The sequence below is a fragment of the Balaenoptera ricei genome, chromosome 17, assembly GCF_028023285.1.
Source record: "Balaenoptera ricei isolate mBalRic1 chromosome 17, mBalRic1.hap2, whole genome shotgun sequence".
Lineage (NCBI taxonomy): Eukaryota > Metazoa > Chordata > Mammalia > Artiodactyla > Balaenopteridae > Balaenoptera > Balaenoptera ricei.
The window spans coordinates 75,337,113-75,359,175 of record NC_082655.1 but is presented as its reverse complement, the minus strand read 5'-3'; the positions used below and the strand labels follow the sequence as shown (position 1 = coordinate 75,359,175).

The following is a 22,063-nucleotide window of genomic DNA, read 5'->3' as shown; positions in this document are numbered from 1 at the left end:
CAAGCCACTAGAGGATGGTTATTTCAAGTACCAGGCAAATTTCCAACACATTCTGGAAACCAGCTGTAACCGGTAGTAGTCACATAGATGAGCAGCCCACACCCATCGCACACTCTACATTTTTGCTGCCTCTCGGCTTCAGCTCACTCTGTGTTCCCTGAGCCCTGCCTCACTCCACCCATATTAGATTGCTGCCATATAACAAAGTGCCACAGACTAGGTGGCTTAAACCACAGAAGTTTATTTTCTCAAAGTTCTGGAGGCGTGAAGTCCGAGATCAAGGTGTGGGCAGGGTTGGTTTCTCCCGAAGCCTCTCTCCTTGGCTTGCGGACGCCCACCATCTCCCTTGACCTCACATGGTCTCTCCTCTGTGCATGTCTGTGTCCAAATTTCCTCTTCTTATAAGGACACCAGTCATACTGGACAAGGGCCTGTCCTAGTGACCTCATTTTCACCTAATAACCTCTGTAAAGATCCTGTCCCCAAACACAGTCACATTCTGCTGTATTAGGAGCTAAGACTTCAATATATGAATTGGTTGGTGGGGGGGAGGGGCAGGGGGGAAAAATTCAGCCCCTAACACCGTCTATCTCCCCCTTTCCTTTTTCCCCAGCTTAATGAAGTTTTTTCAGGTCTGAGAAGCCTGAATTACTATATATTATAATTATTATTATTATTATTTTGCCTTATATTAGTGTTGGTTCTGTTTCATAGAGCAAAGCCATAGAGACAGGAAAATCATCAGTGCCTGTGAAGAACTGAGTACCTTGGGGGTAACTAGAGGGCACATAAGACCAGCAGTGACAGGAGAGATGGGGCTAGAAAGTTAGAGGGGTTTGGATGGCACAGAGGTTTAAATTTTATCATAACTGTGCTTTGGGAAACACTAAAGCAATATATTATTGTAGTGAATATTATTATTACTTATGCTTCTTAGAATCAATCAAAATCCCCCTTCAAAGGTTCTTCCGACAGAATGGGGATGGATGGAAGTATTTGGCGTGGGAGGTGGGAAGGTAAGCTAGGTGTCTACCACGAAAGTTCCAACAGAAGATTATGATACGGGTGTGTGATGATTAACTTTGTGTGTCAACATGGCTAGGCTATGGTGCCCAGCTGTTTGGTCAAACATCAGTCTAGATGTTACTTTGAAGGTATTTTTTAGCTGTGATAACATTTAAATCAGTCGACTGAGCAAAGCAGATTACCCTCCATTATGTGGGTGGGCCTCATCCAATCAGTTGAAGGAGAAGGAATTCTACCTCCGGAGTGAAAAAATCCTGCCTGCATTTCCAGCCTCTGGCCTGGCCTGCATACTTCAGATATGCCAGTTCCGTAAAATAAATCTTAACTCTCCTCTCTCTGTCTCAGAATATACATATACTGTTTCTCCTGAGAACTCTAATACAGGTTGTACAAACAAACAAAAAGTGTGTGACGAGAAAAAAAGTGTGGAGATGAATGGAGGCTTAAATCTGAACAACATTAGAAGCAACAGGAATAAAGGCAAAGGGCTCTAACAATTAATGTGACGGTGTTTGCAATTTATTCTTCTAAGACTAAACATGGCTCCTCTGGCAAAGGGTCGGGGACAAAACGATCTACTGATGCTCAAAAAGAACATATTAGAACGTCTGCTTACATTTATTTTTATCCAATGTCTTTTCATTTCAATTTTCCTATGCTACACAAAATAGATTATATATTATATATATAATATACAGATCAATACATATATAATACATATTAGTGCATGAATTAATTTAGTAATAAATATGCACATATTGAGGACATGTGCTCTGAAATTTGTCTGGGGACAAACGGATTTGAACGGAAAGGCATTTGATACTAAGGATATGGTTTAGATAATGATGATGCAGCCCATGGAGTCCAAGGGAGGCTCAGCAAAGGTCCAAGCAGACAGCTATCTGCTGAGGGCACCTGGAAGACTCATTTCAAAGTCTAACAGTGCAGACACGCTCTGGGGCGGGGCAGGTCTGCGGCAGAGGGCAGAACGGCAAGGAGTAACACTGCACGTGTGCAGCTCTAGGGCTAACTTCTTAGAGGCAGCAGCTCTCCTAAAAGACTTCTGAGCTGGGGGTCACCAGCCTCAGACGCTTGTTTCAGCTCCTTAGCTCTGGGAACTTCACAAGCCACCACCTCTTGGAGCACGTCTCCCTACACCGGAAGGAGAGCTACGCCTGAAAGCTCGGCTTCTTCACACCTTCGCTGTCCTCCCATTGGGCTCTCTGTACCCCCATATTCCTATCACATTTCGCCCTCCTTAGCTTTAGTTGTACGCAGCCCACGAAGGCAGAGAAGCGGGGTGATGACTTGGAGGACGGAGAGCATCCAGGTGGCAGCACAGCCCCAGGTCATCAGCACTGCTCGTCTCTGAGGAGGAGGAGGGTTAGACGGTGAGATGGCTCGTCCCCCGCCTAGGCTCAGGGGGCCCCCTCTGCTCGGCCACCTCACGCCTCCGATGACACAGGCAGGACTGGCCTCACGGAGGTCTCTGGAGCCTAGACCTTCTTCGCCCGTAAGCACACGGGACAGCAGGTGGCAGAGGGGTTGTCTCCTGCAGTTTGAACCCAAACTCCTACCGAGCTTGCCAGCAGCAGCAGCTGGACAACAGATGACTCTTCCTCAACGGAAACGAGGGGCAGTTCCCCACCCCCCTCAGGGACTCTTCCTCGAGAAGCAGAATGTTCTGTCTTTCTCCCAAACTGGGACATCAGAGCAGGAGGCCCTGGTTTTCTATCACAGTTAAAGCTGAGTCTTCCCTCCCCTCTTACTGTCCTTCCTCCACCCCACCCACCAAGGCCTCCGTGCACGTGGCCTTGTGTGTTAACAATGTACGTTATCACAAAGACATAAAAAAGCAAAGACCCCTTATTACTCTGTCAGCATCATGACCCTCATTCCTTCCTATTAAAAAAAAATCTGACCCTAGGATAACAACGGTAAAGCATCCTTTTACAGTTTTAGAGAAAATCTTTGCTCTTTTGCTAAGGGGCTCACAAATTCCAATTTCCTGCCATTGATTATGCTGCTACGCCATTAGTACCTGCGAAACGTTCATCTTAATGTACTTAACTCACAGCGATAGATACATTTGTCCAAAGTTATGAAACTGTGACAAGCCGTATAGCCTTATAATCATTTATTTGTCACTGAGAAAAAATAAGTTTGAAGAGCTCGTGGCAGCCTAACAGAAAGCTATCGTCAAGATAAATGAGGTTTATGATTAATATAAATAACACAACAGCGTTAGAGTACAAAAGAATGAATCATGAGGAATGGAAAAAGCAGTAAAAACTGAAAAGGCAATTATGACTCACACGTTTCTCTCCCCAGCCCTGTACTCACACAGGTTCTCTGTCTTCTATCTTCAAATGCTTAATGGACGTTTCCTTTCAAGTGGCTTCGAGCCACTTCAAGCTGAGTATTTCCAGAACTGACATCCATTCCCTTCAAAGGCACCCTCTCACTGTTTTCTTCATGGAGCCCCCAACCCCCCAGGGACCCCCACCCCTTTATCTCCAACTCACCAAGGCTTTGCTGACCTCTAATCATTTGCATTTCAAAGCTCAACCAATCTCTCTCTAACACTGCTCTCACCATATTTTCTCTGTTCAAAATCTCTAACTTCCTTCATTGCCTACCCATACAGGGCTTAACTTTCTCCAACCCCATCCTTCCCCATCCTAACTATCCCCAAATACTCAAATCATGCGGGACTCCTGACTCCTCACAACACCCTCCCCGCTCCGTTTCTGTTCCACTCACTCGGAATGCTGTTCCTCCCGGTCTTGCCGCTTACCCAAATTCTACCCACCCTCCGAGGCCTCGACAGGCATCTGATAGACAGATAGATTGGAGCTGGAGATAGAGATAACATGAACCAACAGATACGAAGGGAAAGGGATAATGGGTCTCCGTCCTAAATCACTAACCAAAAGTAGGATGAGTCCAGTTTTAGATGTTTAAAGTTACATCATTATAGTCAAACTGGGTCCCATCAGTAAGAGATGCAGAACCAGAACTGCCTGGAGAAGCAGGGGCTCGAGGTGCAGACTGCAGACATCCCTAGATACCCAGAGAGACGAACTTATAAGGTCAGCTCACCCAGGGATCAAGTCACAGAAGAGACCAACGGAAGGGTAAGGACTGAGCTTTGGGTCAGGGTGAGATGAGGGAAAGGGGCTATCAAATATGCAGGAGGAAACCCAGAAAATTCCAAAGTCCCGTCAGGACCAACGAGAAAAGACTTTCCGGAAGAAAGTGTGGTTAGCAGGGTCAAGGCTCTACCACAACAAAGCGACAATAGCTACAAAAAAAAAAAGCAAAGAAAAGAAAAGAAAGAAAATGAGGACAGAAAGCGACTTTGGATTGATGTCTTTAAGATTGTTGAGAAGGCGGCTGCCATACGATGAAAGGAGCAGAGGAAGAGTGTAAAGACATCAGGATGAACAAGTGGGGCAGGGCCAGCCCAGCCGAGAAGGTGGGCAGTGAGCATCAGAAAACAAATCGAAAGGTAGCTGCAGGGAGGGCTAAGGGATTTGCTTTTTAAATAAGAAGAATCCGTTTGCCTGAGTTTAAGAAAAATTCACCTTTCGCTTGTAGTATTGTTTTTTTTTAATGGAAGTATAGTTGATTTACAATGTTAATTTCTACTGTACAGCAAAAATGATTCAGTTATACACATATATATACATTCTTTTTTTTTTTTTTTTTTTTGGCTGCATTGGGACTTCGTTGCTGCACACGGGCATTCTCTAGTTGCGGCGAGCAGGGGCTACTCTTTTGTTGCAGTGCAAGTGCTTCTCATTGTGGTGGCCTCTCTTGTTGTGGAGCATGGGCTCTAGGCACGTGGGCTTCAGTAGTTGTGGCACGTGCGCTCAGTAGTTGTGTCTCATGGACTCTAGAGTGCAGGCTCAGTAGTTGTGCACGGGCTTAGTAGTTGTGACATGTGGGCTCAGTAGTTGTGGCACACAGGCTTAGTTGCTCTGTGGCATGTGGGATCTTCCCGGACCAGGGATTGAACCCGTGTCCCCTGCATTGGCAGGTGGATTCTTAACCACTGCGCCACCTGGGAAGTCCCTATATACATTCTTTTTCATATTCTTTTCTATTGCGGTTTATCACAGGATATGGAATACAGTTCCCTGTGCTCTACAGTAGGACCCTGTTGTTTATCCATCCCATGTACCATAGTTTGCATCCGCTAATCCCAAACTCCCACTGCATCCCTCTCCACCTCCCCCTTGGCAACCACAAGTCTGTTCTCTCTGTGAGTCTGTTTCTGTTTCGTAAATAAGTTCATTTGTGTCATCTTTTAGATTCCACATGTGTCACCTTTAACTTGTAATATTCTTTTAATCTACTCTTTTAATGGGCAAAGGTAAAACCTGAAAGAATCACAGGCTGCTATAAACGCTGAAAAATCAGAAGTATTTAACGCACCTATGACAACAGATGTAACTGAACCTGAAAACCATTTTTCTGAAAACTACAGTCATCAAGACCCTTCCTCTGAGCTAGGCCACAATTCAACACAGAGTCACAGAAGAAAAGGAGTCACCAAGAGCACGTCCTGGTTTTTGTGCCCTGACTTGACTTAACTGCTTTCCTCGGTCCCAAAGAGTCAACCGTGAGAGTTGTAGCAGATCTCCCACTAGATTTTGAGTTTCAGGAGCCGAGTTTCTCACCCGTGCCCTATCACACCCAAAATATCCATTCTCAGCACACTGGGAAAGAGCTACAAAATTAGAAAAGGAAAAAGGAAGGTTCATGTCTCGACTACACTTATGATACTGAGGGTTGAAAGAAGGAAGATGTTAAGTATTGGAATTTTTAAAAAGACAAGAAGACTGGAAGTGAAATGTCTGAGTAACAAAATGGGAGCTTTGAAAAACTGAAAAACAGCAGAGAAAGCACCCCTCTCTCCAGATCCACTCCTAATTGTACGGAGCAGCCATCCATCTGCAGATAAATTGAGATTTAGTGTATATTATTTTCAGGTGCTGTGGCACTTAAGATGTCATCGTCAATATATTATGCCGCTATTATTCAGAAAAGGACATTCAAGGTGTAGACATAGAATAGTGACAAAGCGCTATAAAGCATGGAATGGAAAATAAATTATTTGAAACTCTACCTCTAACTGTCGCCTACTTGTTAGCTTTGCCTAAACTTAATTATGTACTTTCTGATATCGGAAAAAGAGAAATAGGAGGCTGTGTTGGAGCATTTCAGGGCAACTTCATCTATTAATATATTAATATCAAAAGCTACTTATATGTTCTTAGGGTTCAGAATCCTCAATTTGAAAAGGCACTAGTAAATCAACTATACTTCAATTTTTTTTTAATTTTAAAAAAAGAAAAGGTACCAGTTTCATGTAATTTATGAAAACACTTTTTCCAAAGCAGAATGATTTCCTCTTTGAATGCTGATTTCCTTTTGTTTACTTCGATTTTGCTGCCTTCTTAGGAGCAGGGCATCGCAGTGTGGTTAGGGTTCTTTTCCCAAAAAACAAAGCTGCCTTTAGGAAATTCACTATGGAAGGCTGGAAAAGGCTCATTGGAGCGAATCGAAGAAAAAATACATCATTTTGAAATATTTTATATTTAATGTAAGATCAGAAGCAATTAAAACTGATTCATTGACATTGGTTTCTTGGTTTGCCAAGAAATATCCTCTGTCTTACCTGTGGGTTATGGCTGCAATTAAGTTACTATAACTTAAATCCTCTATATTTCATGTGTCATTCTATAAAATAAAGAAGGTAAAGAGACTGTCAAAGGGTCTTGGTGTTACAGAATATAAGTCATTTAGAGACTGCATCTGTTATTCGATCCCCCTCTGCCCCCAAATGAGAACCACATTTGACAACAGAGCTCTAAAATAATCAAGGCATTCATCAAGACATTTACTGAGCATCGATAACATCTAGGGTTTTACTGTGCACTGCTTTCAACGTTGGAAATACAAAGACCTCCAATAGTTTTATAAAAGAATCCAGGGTGTGAATAAATGAAAACATGAAATTGATAGTTCAACACAAGAAAAAGATGAGCACAAAGGGTCTGCGTGCCCTGTAAATGACAGAGGAAGCTCTGAGTATGTGTATTTATTTCACGAGCACTGGGACCACCTGCTCTGCCAGGCGCTGTTCCTTACAAACATCACGTCGCTCAGCCCTCACTATCATCTTTACGACGGTAGATGCCATGCCTGCCGCCAACCCTGCATCTTTTTTTTTTATATAAATTTATTTTATTTTTATTTATTTTTGGCTGTGTTGGGTCTTTGTTGCTGCGCGCGGGCTTTCTCGAGTTGTGGCGAGCAGGGGCTACTCTTCGTTGTGGTGCACGGGCTTCTCATTGCGGTGGCTTCTCTTGTTGCGGAGCACGGGCTCTAGGCGCACGGGCTTCAGTAGTTGTGGCACGCAGGCTCAGTAGTTGTGGCTCGCGGGCTTAGTTGCTCCGCAGCATGTGGGATCTTCCCAGACCAGGGCTCGAACCTGTGTCCCCTGCATTGGCAGGCGGATTCTCAGCCACTGTGCCACCAGGGAAACCCCAGCCCCGCATCTTAATGAGAAGGGAACGGAGGCACAGAGGGGGAAGTAGCCTGCCCAGGGTTGCACAGCTGACAAGTGACAGAGCCAGACCTGGTCCCGGGCGGCTTGGCTCCACCGCCTCTAGGCTGGCTCTCTCCCCCAAAGAGGGAAGGCAGAAGAAGACTGATCAGGTTAGAACGCTCAGCGTGACTGTTCACGGAACACGTGGAGGAACGACAAACAACGTCCTCTGTAGAGACAAGAAAACCCAGGGAAGAGGAATGGAGAATGTACTACCCAAGAGATGGCCAGAATCCAGCCAGGCTGTGCCCAAGGCCAAGAGCACACCCAGTGTGAATGAATGCTCTTTTCTCACTACAAGCTCCTGGGAAAATTATCTGAGCCCCCCGGGGCCTCAGCTGTAAAAGAGAGATCAGACCACCTAACGTGTAAAGCCATTACAAGGACAAGGGATCTTATTTGGAAAGTTCCTGGTAAATAGCAAGTAAGTGCTGGCTGGAGCCAATTACAGTCAAGAGAAGCAGGAGGTGCCATGGAAAGGTGGGCAGGGTTGTATTTAAACAGCTAGATCTTTGAAAACGAAGGTGTGCTCATCTACCTTCTGTCTGGTTATTTTCTCGTTATGCTGCCTGAACTCACTGTTTATTTTCTTTCTTTTTTTTTTTTAATATCTTTATTGGAGTATAATTGCTTTACACTGGTGTGTTCATTGCTGCTGTATAACAAAGTGAAACAGCTACATGTATACATATATCCCCATATCCCCTCCCCCTTGCGTCTCCCTCCCACCCTCCCTATCCCACCCCTCTAGGTTTATTTTCCTAAGGTTTAACGGTAACTAATAATGTTTCCATTATAGAAAGCCAGATCACCAAAGTCAGTCAGCCTTTCAAAGGCCTCCAGGAAGTAGGTTGATAAATGAGGGAAAGGTGGGACAGAGCAGGGGGGAGGAGTTGTGAAACAGGGAAATCGGTGCCCTGCCCAACGGCGCTTACGGCGCTTAAACTCCCAAATTCAAAAAACACACAGTGCCAACGGGATCCAGCCGTAAATCCAGCCCCAAAGGCGACCAGTTTGCAGCCCCTTGGGAACATCGTTACTATTCCAACAGCAAGGTCTCCTGCCTGGAAGTGAAAATAAAACCATCGGAAAGGGAACTGTCTCTGCTTCCTGCCAGGACATCCTGCCATCCTCCCCTCCTGCCTCCCAACGCAATGCCTGAGTCAACACCTGCCTCTGCTCTGTTCTTCCCTGCCCCCGCGAGGGGCCTTGCTCCATCCCATCCTCCCCTCCTGCCTCCCAACGCAATGCTTGAGTCAACACCTGCCTCTGCTCCGTTCTTCCCTGCCCCCGCGAGGGGCCCTGCTCCATCAGCTCTTTGGCCAGACGCCTCCCTCTCTAATTAGCTCCTTGTCATCCTCATTTAAATATGTGCAGATTTTTCTCATCTTTAAAAAAAAAAAACCACTTCCTTGACCTCAAATCCTTCCTACTACTTTCTCTTCACAGCAGACTTTTTCAAAAACTTCTCTATGCTCCCCATTGACACTTCCTCCCTGCCCATTTCCTCCACGATCCACTGAAATCCATCTCTCATCCTATCACTTTAGTGAAACTGCTCTCCCCAAGTTCACCAGAACCTTCTTCTAACTCACACCTCTGGCTTGGGCTGACTTGACGGCTCTACAGCATCTGAGACCCGCCTGTTCTCGAACCGCCCCTTCCCATGCGTGCCTTGCACCACACTCTGTGGGTTTCCACCTCCTCAATACCAGTTTCATCTCGGGCTTCTCTACTGGTTTCCTTCCCCTGACAGCCCCCGAGGGGTGGTGCCATCGGGGCTCCATCCTCTCACCTCTTCTCATTAAGCGTATTCTTGCTGGGTAACCCCATGTCTTCAATTGTCACCTAGATGCCCATGATTCCAAAGTCAACATCTTTAACCAAATCTCTGTCCCGAGTCTAGATCCCTCTACTAAACTGCCTACTGAAATATTTTATAGTTAGCATTTCAAAATTGAAGTCCCTTCACCATCCCTCAGACCTCTGTCTCCCTCTTTGTTCCTAGCTCTGTTAATGGACCCAAGCCAAAAATCTCTTCTGTCCTCTTCTTCCCTTACAAACAACCAAGAACTATGGCCTGCAACTTCTACAACTAAGAAATATAGCCACGTGAATGTGATGAAAAACTTTTTAAATATTTCTTTATTAGAGAGCTTTGAGAGCTTGTTCTAATATCACTGCTCAAAGTGCTTAACCCTCGCTAGAGCATTAATTTAGAGGTGTGTTCAGAACAGAACCAGACCAAGGAGTTGAAAAGGCCTTAGTGAAAGCTATTGTTCACACTAAAAAATAAGAGCGACAACTAGGCAAAGAACATTCTATTAATTCTCAGAAATCTACAAAATTGAAGAAATTATAGGCAACTTTAACAGAAAAGAAATTCTGTAAGTGTTATTTATAGAAATTCATATGTAAAGTTGATTCATACAAAGAGTTCTATAAAATCAAAAAAAAAGAACTATATGCTGACATTTTCTACCTCCTTACAATCTCCCAAACCCATCCACTTGGCTTCCTCCCACGAGCAATTCCTTACTTTAGATATCCATGATGTATTGCTAGAATGATGGCCCAGGTCCCTTAACTAGCCTCCATGCCTCCAAGGTTGGCTTTTCAAATCCACTGGAGACTCCGCCTCGCAGTTATGTCACACTGTCCGCCTGGGAAAGTTCATCAGAGGCTTCTCCGCGTCCACAGGGCACAGTCCTCGCAACGCATTAAAGAATATGTCTTTCTATAACCTTTGGAAGTGTGGCAAATTTGGTTTATTATGTATTAGCTGTTTCAGGTGAGTTGGTGATAAAAATTATAGTAATAAGCTCTTTTTAGTAGTAAGAACACATAGAAAGCAATCTTAATTGTATTCAAAATTCAGAACTATTTCATTTCTCTGTGAAATACCACTGTCAATTTTCACCCTCCAACTTTATATACCTAGTACATTGCCTAATAACCTAATTTTCAGGAACAATATTTTTTTTAATCCAATTACAATATTCAAAAGATTACGATTTATAATAAAATGCATTTATCTGAAAATGTTAAAGAAAATCCATGTTAATCCTCACTGTACCTGGAAAGGTACTTGTCTGTGAACACAGCATACTCAGAGGCTTTCACTTTTTGAATGGCAATTATCTAGAGCAAAAATGAGGACCGTTTTATTAGAAATATGAGAAGGCACATATTGTAGAGGGAAAACAATGGTACTTGGTCTGGGTCTCAGCTATTACCAATGTAACCTTGGGCAACTTATTTAATGCCTCTTGACCTGATTATTCACCTGAAAAACAGACATAACATTTACCTCTAAGGGATGTTTTAATGATTAAATAAGATATGGCATGTGCCTGGCACATGGATGGCCTTCAGAAGTGTTAACACTGTCCCCACAATTCTCTGAGAACTGCAGTAAAATCAATCTTGCATTAACTCCGTGGCTATAAGAAAATGCAAGGGACAGAAAACCTTCCAACAATATAAACATCTTGCATCTTTGAATTATTATGAGAAGAGTGAACTTTGACAGGCTACACAACTAGATGAGAACACAAGAAGGCTGCCTTAATTTTATGGACAAAAAGTTCTGTAAAGATTGACACCTATGCTTTATCCCACAAAGTGCTTCCTTATTTATATAAGTTTTGTTATTAACTTTAAAATCATAACGAATTAATCCAACTCACTTGTTGCTCAAGACAGTTGCACAAAGAACCATTCTTTAGCAAACTCACCATAAACCACGTCACTTCTCAGTGCTCGTTAAAGGGGACCGTGCTTCCCAGAGCTTTGTGTAAAACTTTCCTGTCAACACAGGAGCAGGGCTCTAGGGAACCAAATATGAATCAAATTATTTTAAAGGACATTCTAGAAAATTGGATTTTGACTTATTACTGACCTAAGACACAGAGTCCAAGTTTCTTTTCAATGCTGTGATAAGGTAAAGTATCAATTTCCTTGATTGATGTGGAACTTGTACCAAAACAGCTCAGGTCAAAAAAGGTCAACTAGAAACAGGAAAGACATCAGTGGGTGTGCACCAGAAAAGCACAATTCAGATAGGAAACTTCACCTACATTTACATGGCAATACACTGTAATTCTGTACAGCTCATTCTGACATAGGGGGGAAAGCATTTCTAAAACAAGATGATTACGTATTGCACATAATCCAAAATGTATAATCAGCAATGCTGAAGTGCTTTAGATGCTCAGAGGGCAGATATGGGAACACCAATTAGGAAATGAGGACTTCGCTCATGCCCGATCTTGCCTACCCCTGGGCCTGCCTCTCCAGGACTTGGGGGAGTCTCTGTTTTACAACACTCCTGATTCCCCTGGTCTATGTAGTCACTGTTGTCTAACCAGTACGTACGCTCCACTACTCAAAGCCTTTATCATCTTGGCCATCCAAAACTGTCCTCCAAAACCCTATGCAAATTCAAATAATAGAAACAAAATCATTGTTTTCTAGAAGTTTTAATTACAGATAGCATACGTGTTTTAGAGAAATGAAATATATTAAAGAACAAAACTCTATTTTCATGTGTATATATACTCATTGAGATGGGTCCCTCAGAAAAGCAAGAGCCTTTCTCGCTCCAAAGCAACACAGCTGGACTTCCCTGGTGGCGCAGTGGTTAAGAATCCGCCTGCCAATGCAGGGGACACGGGTTCGAGCCCTGGGCCAGGAAGACCCCACAGGCCGCGGAGCAACTAAGCCCGTGCGCCACAACTACTGAGCCTGTGCTCTAGAGCCCGTGAGCCACAACTACTGAGCCCGCGTGCCACAACTACCGAAGCCCGTGCGCCTAGAACCAAGAGAAGCCACCGCAGTGAGAAGCCCGCGCAGCACAATGAAGAGTAGCCCCCGCTCACCGCAACTACAGAAAGCCCGCGCACAGCAACAGAGACCCAACACCGCCAAAAATAAATACAATTAAATCTTAAAATAAATAAATAAATAAAGCAACATAACTCGGAAGATAATTTTGCATCTAAAATTATTATAGAGGTATACAGTTGTTTTATTATCTTTGCTTTTATATAACACAGTACTAGATATTTTTAATGAATTTGCTATTAAGCCTTTAACAGGAATAAAAGTTCAATAAAAATGTGTTTCTCTGGGAAAATGGGAAAGCTTTATAAATGCGCACTTCATAGCCCATTTTCAATAAGGCATTGTGATGGAGATACACGTAAGGACGTAAGGACTAGTAACACTGTGCCAAGGTGGACATTCAATTCATAATGGCAGCCCTACTGAAAATGTAAGGCTATAAAAATGTAAATTAAAGCACGAAAAATATAGTCACTATAGAAAATAGTTATTGAGCACTTACTATATTTAGCTACCCTGAAACTAAAAAGCCTGGTAAATTTTCAAAATAATTCCAGAAGAGTTATCTTGTCAAAAAGCCACTTTTTCAGATAGGCATCTAACTGGTTTAACTGGATGTTCCTTCTCTCAGGAGACACAGCTGACTTCCCCTCAACAGCCTTTCTTCAAGGCAAACAGAAACCCAACTGCATTTATACAGCAGCAGGTCAAGTGCTAGTGGGAAGGCTGGACCCCTCCTCAGCCCCATGGGGTGAATCTTGACTAAGCCAAGACCATTCCAGCCTCGTCTTTTCCCTTGAAATGACTGTTTCAGGAACCTGTGTGCACAGAAGTTCTGGCCAAAGACACGTGAGGGAATTCCGCTTGAGGGTGGAGGTAAGGAAGACTTCTGGGAAAACATTTGCTAGTTCCTAAAAAGAGATTCAAAAACTGGTAAGAGCGTGGATTACTACAGCCACTTTGGTGAATTACTTGACAGAGTCTGCTAGAACTGAACTCTGACCATCCTGTAACCCAGGATATACTCCTAAAGTATATGTTCACCAAAAGGCTAGAATATTCAGAGAAACTCCATTCTAACAGATCAGATCTGAATGCAATCCAAACATCTATCAACATCTGAAAAAATATACTACAGAAAATTCACATAATGAAATACCATACATGAGAACAAGTAAACAAAAAGTACACACTGCAATGCACATGAATCTCTAAACATAATGGTGAATAAAAAAGAGCTGGACACAAAATAACCCATACTGTATGACTCAATTTATGTAAAATCCCAAAACAGGTAAAACTTATCTATGGTGTCAGAAGTCAAGATCATGGGTAACCCTGGAGGGGCCATGAAGGGAAAGTGGTTACTTTGTTTATTAATCTGAATGCTGGTTTCATAGGTTTGTTCACTTTGTGAAAATGCAACAAATTGTACACTTGTGATTTGGTTACTTTTCTGTCTATATGTTATTTAGCTATAAAATTTTTACTTTAATTAATAGAGATGGTATGAAAAACACAACTGATAAGAGAAGAAAATTGATAAATTAGCCTTCACCCAAATCAAAAACTTTGGGACATCAAGCAACACCATTAAGAAAGTGAAAAGACAACCCACAGAATGAGAAAAAATATTTGCAAACCGTATGTCTGATAAAGTACTTGTATCAAGAATAGATAAGGAGCTCATACAATTCAATAATAAGACAACCCAATTTTTCAAATGAGCAAAGCATTTGAATAGAAAGATATACGAATCATCAGTAAGCACATAAAAAGATGTGCAACATGATTAACATTAGGGAAATGCACATCAAAACCACAATGAGCTACCACTTCAAACTCACTAGAATCGCTACAGTCAAACAGGCAAACAATAACAAGTGTTGGCCCGGATGTGGAAAACTGGAACCCTTACACACTGCTGGTAAGATTGTAAAATGGTACAGCCACATTGGAAAACCAACTAGCAATTCCCAAAATGTTAAACAAAGGGTTACCATATGACCCAGCAATTCCTCACCTAGGTATACATACCCAAGAGAAATGAAAACATATGTCCACACAAAAACTTGTATACAAATGTTCATAGCCACATTATTCATAATAGTGAAAAAGTAGAAACAAACCAAATATCCATAACAGATAAACAAAATGTGGTATATCCATGCAATGGAATACTCTCCAGCAATAAAAAGTAATGATACAGGTTACAACATGGATGAATGAACCTTAAAAACTATACCCAGGGAAAGAAGGCAGTGAGAACAGACCCCATATTACATGATTCCATTTATATGAAATGTCCAAAGTAGGAAAATCTATAGAAATAGAAAGCAGGTTAGTCGTTGCCTAGGGGACAGAGGATGGAGAGTGAGTATTTCTTTGGGGGGACCAAAGTGTCCTAAAATTAGAATATGGTGGTGGTTGCAAAACGCTGTAAATATACTAAAGCCACTGCCTTTTATGATTTATAAAATTCACCCACTTTAAATGAGTGAATTTTATAAATTATAACTCATTACATGCCAGAGAATAAAATTTCTCCTCTTACAACCTTTAACCATTAATTTGTGAGGATTTGATGCTTACAGATGATACAGCCATTTGGCAACTGTGAGTGAAAAAAATCAAAGGGAAAAAGCCAAAATGCTACAATGGCTTAGCAGAAAAACAGAAAGAACCTGGCCTTTGGAAACATGGCTGAGCAGCTGGAACTGTCCTGGAACCCTGGACCTGCCCTTTGGGACTCCTTGTAATGTGGCAGGAAAACTTTCTCTTATTATTTCTTAGCTGTGTCTTCCATTACTCGCCTGAAACCAAGGCACTCCTATGAAAGAAATGTAGGTTGCTGAGCCCTCCATTTGTTACTTACATCAAATATTTTACACGCATGCGTAGCCTAAATAATTTCATAAATAAAAGAAAATTTTCATTACAATCCAAATGTGGGCTTCTGACAAAATCTAATCATTTTTGAAAATAAAGTTATATCTAAGAGTGGACAAAAGCAGATTGAGCTTTTTGCTCTGATACACAGCTTTTCACAGAAATATTTTAAGGGGCATTTTCTCTATAGCATCACTTTATAATACCCTGAAAAATAAACACATGAAGAATGTAAACCAATTTTCAATGAGCATAAAATATATCATCAGCTAAGGTGATTTCAGAAGTATAAATCTAATCCTAAATCTCTTATACTCACATTAATATTTCTTAATAACAGGCAGTAGATTTTATTAGTTTATTATTAAGGTGATTAGTATAGTAAGTTTCAAGAATGGATTAATTAAGGATGTGGATAAGGACAACATATACTATTATTATAGCTACAATCGGAATATGTCAACTAAGGGCGTAAAATAGCCACTCCCTAGGATCAGGAATATAATTTCCCCTTGGTGAAGTCTTGCCTGATTAGGCTTACTTGGGAACATAACATATTCCTGTGATATTGACCAATAAGTGATGGTGAGAAGACACCAAATTAAAATTGCGAGTGGTATCCCATGACACTGGGTGAAGAAAAGATACTGTGTGGTCTTATATTAACTCATTTACCTAGGGCCAGATTTAAATGGATACATAAGTAAATACCATCAGCTGCTGTAATAAATCCTGGTCTGTGACTTCCCTTCTGAGTTACAGAGCTGCATTTCCAGCTTCTTCCTAGGCGTTTCCACTTGAATGAATGGCAACTGTCAAATCCAAAACATAGCAAAGTATACACCACAATTTGCTACCAATACTGCCCCTTTCTGGAGTTCCTAAGAGCTCCACCATTCTTCCAGTTACTGAGGCTCACAACTTAGCGGAATCACAGACCCCTGTGACCCTGACTCTCCAAACAAAGCTCTGAATGTTCTCTCCCCACATCCTTTCTAACACACGCCCTTCTTTTTCTTGTCAGGGCCATCGTCCCAGTTGACACCACCAGAACGTCATGCCTGGATTTTATTTTTTTTTTTTATTTTTTATTTTTTGGAAATGCTTTCAGTTTTTCACCATTGAGAATGATGTTTGCTGTGGGTTTGTCATATATGGCCTTTATTATGTTGAGGTAGGTTCCCTCTATGCCCACTTTCTGGAGAGTTTTTATCAGAAATGGGTGTTGAATTTTGTCAAAAGCTTTTTCTGCATCTATTGAGATGATCATATGGTTTTTATTCTTCAATTTGTTAATATGGTGTATCACATTGATTGATTTGCGTATATTGAAGAATCCTTGCATCCCTGGGATAAATCCCACTTGATCGTGGTGTATGATCCTTTTAATGTGTTGTTGGATTCTGTTTGCTAGTATTTTGTTGAGGATTTTTGCATCTATATTCATCAGTGATATTGGTCTGTAATTTTCTTTTTTTGTAGTGTCTTTGTCTGGTTTTGGTATCAGGGTGATGGTGGCCTCATAGAATGAGTTTGGGAGTGTTCCTTCCTCTGCAATTTTTTGGAAGAGTTTGAGAAGGATGGGTGTTAGCTCTTCTCTAAATGTTTGATAGAATTCACCTGTGAAGCCATCTGGTCCTGGACTTTTGTTTGTTGGAAGATTTTTAATCACAGTTTCAATTTCATTACTTGTGATTGGTCTGTTCATATTTTCTATTTCTTCCTGGTTCAGTCTTGGAAGGTTATACCTTTCTAAGAATTTGTCCATTTCTTCCAGGTTGTCCATTTTATTGGCATAAAGTTGCTTGTAGTAGTCTCTTAGGATGCTTTGTATTTCTGCGGTGTCTGTTGTAACTTCTCCTTTTTCATTTCTGATTTTATTGATTTGAGTCCTCTCCCTCTTTTTCTTGATGAGTCTGGCTAATGGCTTATCAATTTTGTTTATCTTCTCAAAGAACCAACTTTTAGTTTTATTGATCTTTGCTATTGTTTTCTTTGTTTCTATTTCATTTATTTCTGCTCTGATCTTTATGATTTCTTTCCTTCTGCTAACTTTGGGTTTTGTTTGTTCTTCTTTCTCTAGTTTCTTTAAGTGTAAGGTTAGATTGTTTACTTGAGCTTTTTCTTGTTTCTTTAGGTAGGCTTGTATAGCTATAAACTTCCCTCTTAGAACTGCTTTTGCTGCATCCCATAGGTTTTGGGTCGTCGTGTTTTCATTGTCATTTGTCTCTAGGTATTTTTTGATTTCCTCTTTGATTTCTTCAGTGATCTCTTGGTTATTTAGTAACGTATTGTTTAGCCTCCATGTGTTTGTCCTTTTTACGTTTTTTTCCCTGTAATTCATTTCTAATCTCATAGCGTTGTGGTCAGAAAAGATGCTTGATATGATTTCAATTTTCTTAAATTTACTGAGGCTTGATTTGTGACCCAAGATGTGATCTATCTTGGAGAATGTTCCGTGCGCACTTGAGAAGAACGTGTAATCTGCTGTTTTTGGATGGAATGTCCGATATATATCAATTAAATCTATCTGGTCTATTGTGTCATTTAAAGCTTCTGTTTCCTTATTTATTTTCTTTTTTTTTTTTTTTTTTCACACACACACACTGTATTTTATTTTTACAAGAGATAAATCGACTGACACCAAGCATTGTACATGGATGACCACAACAAAAGCAACAATGATTGCAATTACCAAACATGAAACACACTCATACTATGTCATAGTATTGACATTCAGTCCAGTAATCCTCCACTGTAACAGCTCCTTTACTTTGCAGTGAAAATTGATTTGTATATTCTTTGCCTCTGAGTCCTTGTGGAATTTTTTTTTTTTTTTTTTAAATTCAGACAGAAAGTCACAAAAATTATACTCATCCTCATCAGTTCACTCAGTCCCATGTAATTAATTTTTTTTTTTCATCTTGATCTTTTGTTAGCACTTTTATGAGTTCATCAGTTTTTCATTAGAGTTCTGAAAATGCTTATTCATTCAGTTCAGCAGTACAGTCCGTTACCAGAAACCTGTACTTGTCAGAGTCTGTTTGGATGATCTGTCCATTGGTGTAAGTGAGGTGTTAAAGTCCCCCACTATTATTGTGTTACTGTCGATTTCCTCTTTTATAGCTGTTAGCAGTTGCCTTATGTATTGAGGTGCTCCTATGTTGGGTGCATATATATTTATAATTGTTATATCTTCTTCTTGGATTGATCCCTGGATCATTATGTAGTGTCCTTCCTTGTCTCTTGTAACATTCTTTATTTTAAAGTCTATTTTATCTGATATGAGTATAGCTACTCCAGCTTTCTTTTGATTTCCATTTGCATGGAATATCTTTTTCCATCCTCTCACTTTCAGTCTGTATGTGTCCCTAGGTCTAAAGTGGGTCTCTTGTAGACAGCATATATATGGGTCTTGTTTTTGTATCCATTCAGCCAGTCTATGTCTTTTGGTTGGGGCATTTAATCCATTCACGTTTAAGGTAATAATCGATATGTATGTTCCTATGACCATTTTCTTAATTGTTTTGGGTTTGTTTTTGTAGGTCCTTTTCTTCTCTTGTGTTTCCCACTTAGAGAAGTTCCTTTAGCATTTGTTGTAGAGCTGGTTTGGTGGTGCTGAATTCTCTTAGCTTTTGCTTGTCTGTAAAGCTTTTGATTTCTCCATCAAATCTAAATGAGATCCTTGCCGGGTAGAGTAATCTTGGTTGTAGGTTCTTCCCTTTCATCACTTTAAGTATATCATGCCACTCCCTTCTGGCTTGTAGAGTTTCTGCTGAGAAATCAGCTGTTAACCTTATGGGAGTTCCCTTGTATGTTATTTGTCATTTTTCCCTTGCTGCTTTCAATAAGTTTTCTTTGTCTTTAATTTTTGCCACTTTGATTACTATGTGTCTCGGCGTGTTTCTCCTTGGGTTTATCCTGTATGGGACTCTCTGCGCTTCCTGGACTTGGGTGGCTATTTCCTTTCCCATGTTAGGGAAGTTTTCGACTATAATCTCTTCAAATATTTTCTCTGGTCCTTTCTCTCTCTCTTCTCCTTCTGGGACCCCGATAATGCGAATGTTGTTGCGTTTAATGTTGTCCCAGAGGTCTCTTAGGCTGTCTTCATTTCTTTTAATTCTTTTTTCTTTAGTCTGTTCCGCAGCAGTGAATTCCATCATTCTGTCTTCCAGGTCACTTATCCGTTCTTCTGCCTCAGTTATTCTGCTATTGATTCCTTCTAGTGTAGTTTTCATTTCAGTTATTGTATTGGTCATCTCTGTTTGTTTGTTCTTTAATTCTTCTAGGTCTTTGTTAATCATTTCTTGCATCTTCTCAATCTTTGCCTCCATTCTTATTCCGAGGTCCTGGATCATCTTCACTATCATTATTCTGAATTCTTTTTCTGGAAGGTTGCCTATCTCCACTTCATTTGTTTTTCTGGGGTTTTTTCTTGTTCCTTCATCTGGTACATAGCCCTCTGCCTTTTCATCTTCTCTATCTTTCTGTAACTGTCCATGCCTGGATTTTAAAATGATTTCCTAAAGGGCATCACCTCTTCTGATCAAGGCAATTGATTACATTTCCCCAGAAGGAAAGTATTAGAAGGGAAGTGATTTTTTGCATATTTTGTCATGGGTGTATTCCCAGTACCTAAACCTGCCTGGAACATACATAGTAGGTACTCAATAAATAGTTGGTGAATGAATGAAGAATTCACAGCTGTGAAGTGTAGAACAGTGCTCCCCACTGCTTTTAGTGATAAACCACATATACGTGATACATCCAACAAAGAAAACTTCTCCATGGAAACCTGTCATTCAGGAGCCTCTGCTCTTCGTCCTCAACCTGCCATTCTAAAGTTACCTCCAGCTAATTAATTTCCAGATCCCCTAAATTCCAGCTAGAATAGATTATATTTATATGTTTACAAATACATGGCATATGTGTATAAATAACCACATATATGTGTTAAATTACTGTGACATGCTATGGAGAAAAACAAATTAGAGGAGAATGTGGACCGTAAGCAGGCTAAGGTTAGCTTCACTGATTATGTGACATTTGAATAGAGACCCAAAGGTGCTGAAGGAGCAGCCATGTGGCTATTGAGGGGGAGAACATTCTAGACACAGAGATGGCAAGGCCAAAGTCGCTCAGCGAGGACTTTCTGTCTTACTTACATCCCCAGCACCTGGTATTATGCCTCGAACTTTCCGATCTCTGCTTTCACCCACTTGTTTATATTTAAGGCCCCCTACATGCCAGGAACTGAAATTCTATTAGAAGTCAAACCAAACTTCCAAACATGAAAATTCCTACAATTTATCTTTCAGCTGAATTATATACAAATCTCAAGCAATCTCCAATTCAGCATGACTAAGCTGACCTTGACATCTTCCCCCCAATTCCCTCTCCCTCTGGGCATCCCCAAGTCATTTAACAATAGCCCATGCCCCCAAGCCTCCCAGTCAAAATCTCCATTCATTTTTGACAAGCATAATACAATGTACCAGCTCACTGAATATTATTCCCCCCAAAAATTATAGTAGCTGGTCAGCCCACTTTCTCACCTACTATCTTTCCCAAGCCCCCAAATAAGAAGGTCAGAGAGAGAAAGGCAGAATCACCTCCATTCTCTCCAATCTTTGTCCCCACCGGACTCACTATTTATTCAATAAGGGATGCCACCTACATAGTTCTGACATTAGACTCAAACAACTAAGGATAATTCTTCCTACAAAGAGGGCTCAAATTTAACTAGAATCAAGAAGCAAAAAGTCTAGTTCTCCAGAGGCTTTTCACTCACCCGGATCAGTAACGCCAATAAGACAAATTCTAATCATCTAAAGTAAAATTCCACGAACTTCAAAATAAAGTCTCCATTAAAATTGAGACAGATGTAAATGTAAATATCCAAGTAATCTGAAGCATCTTCAGTTGCTGCTTTCACTGTCAATATCTTTTTTTATTTCTGCCACTTTCTTTAATTTTTAAAATACAGAAACTTATGAGAGCCATCAGGTACACCGACAGGTCATGGACCTCTATGTTGAAAAAAAAACACCGTGTGAACGGTGTGACAGAGGAAGAGAGAGACTCTGGAACAAGCAACTGACCACAGCCACGTGTAGCAATTCCAAGGAGCACAGACATCAAGAAAAAGCTCCTCGAAAAACACCAAAATGGAGAGGTTCTGCTGGGTGTTGCCCAGGAAACCCAGGCAGAAATATGTATTACCCTGCAAAGATCAATAAATTCAGACCATTAGACCAAAGAGAGGGAATGGAAATTGCAAAGCTGAAAATGTTTTCCCTTGAGAACACAAATCAACTCCAATTAACAACAAGTAAAAACTAAAATCTAGTCATCTTTACTTTAACTCACTCTTCCACTGTGTGGAGAAATATTAGCTCTAATTAAGACTCAAATTATATAAGGCTTAGTATAGCTTCAAACATTTTCCTCTTCACCTACAATGAAGGGCATCTTTTCAATTTTTCAAAGAACTGTGACCCCAACTATTATTATTCTTTACCTAATTTGAAAGTGTGCTGGGATGAAAAGCACCGTAGGTAGTAATAGGATAAAATGGCACCTGTTAAAATAGTATCATTTATTAATCCAAATTAATTAGCTTCTCACCAGCATGGTCCCTCACCGTCTGACTCCCTCTTTTTCCTATTAATTGTGCCATCGCTA

The 22,063-nt window shown here is 40.9% G+C and overlaps 1 protein-coding gene and 1 pseudogene across 2 annotated transcripts in view; one reads left to right on the top strand and one right to left on the bottom strand.

Moving 5' to 3' along the window:
- The window catches only part of CA8 (carbonic anhydrase 8), a 91,123-nt gene that overhangs the window by 40,297 nt on the left and 28,763 nt on the right, over nt 1–22,063 (bottom strand). The window lies entirely within an intron of this gene.
- Nucleotides 4,032–22,063, top strand: part of LOC132352084 (ubiquitin-conjugating enzyme E2 variant 2-like) — a 28,962-nt pseudogene continuing 10,930 nt past the window's right edge.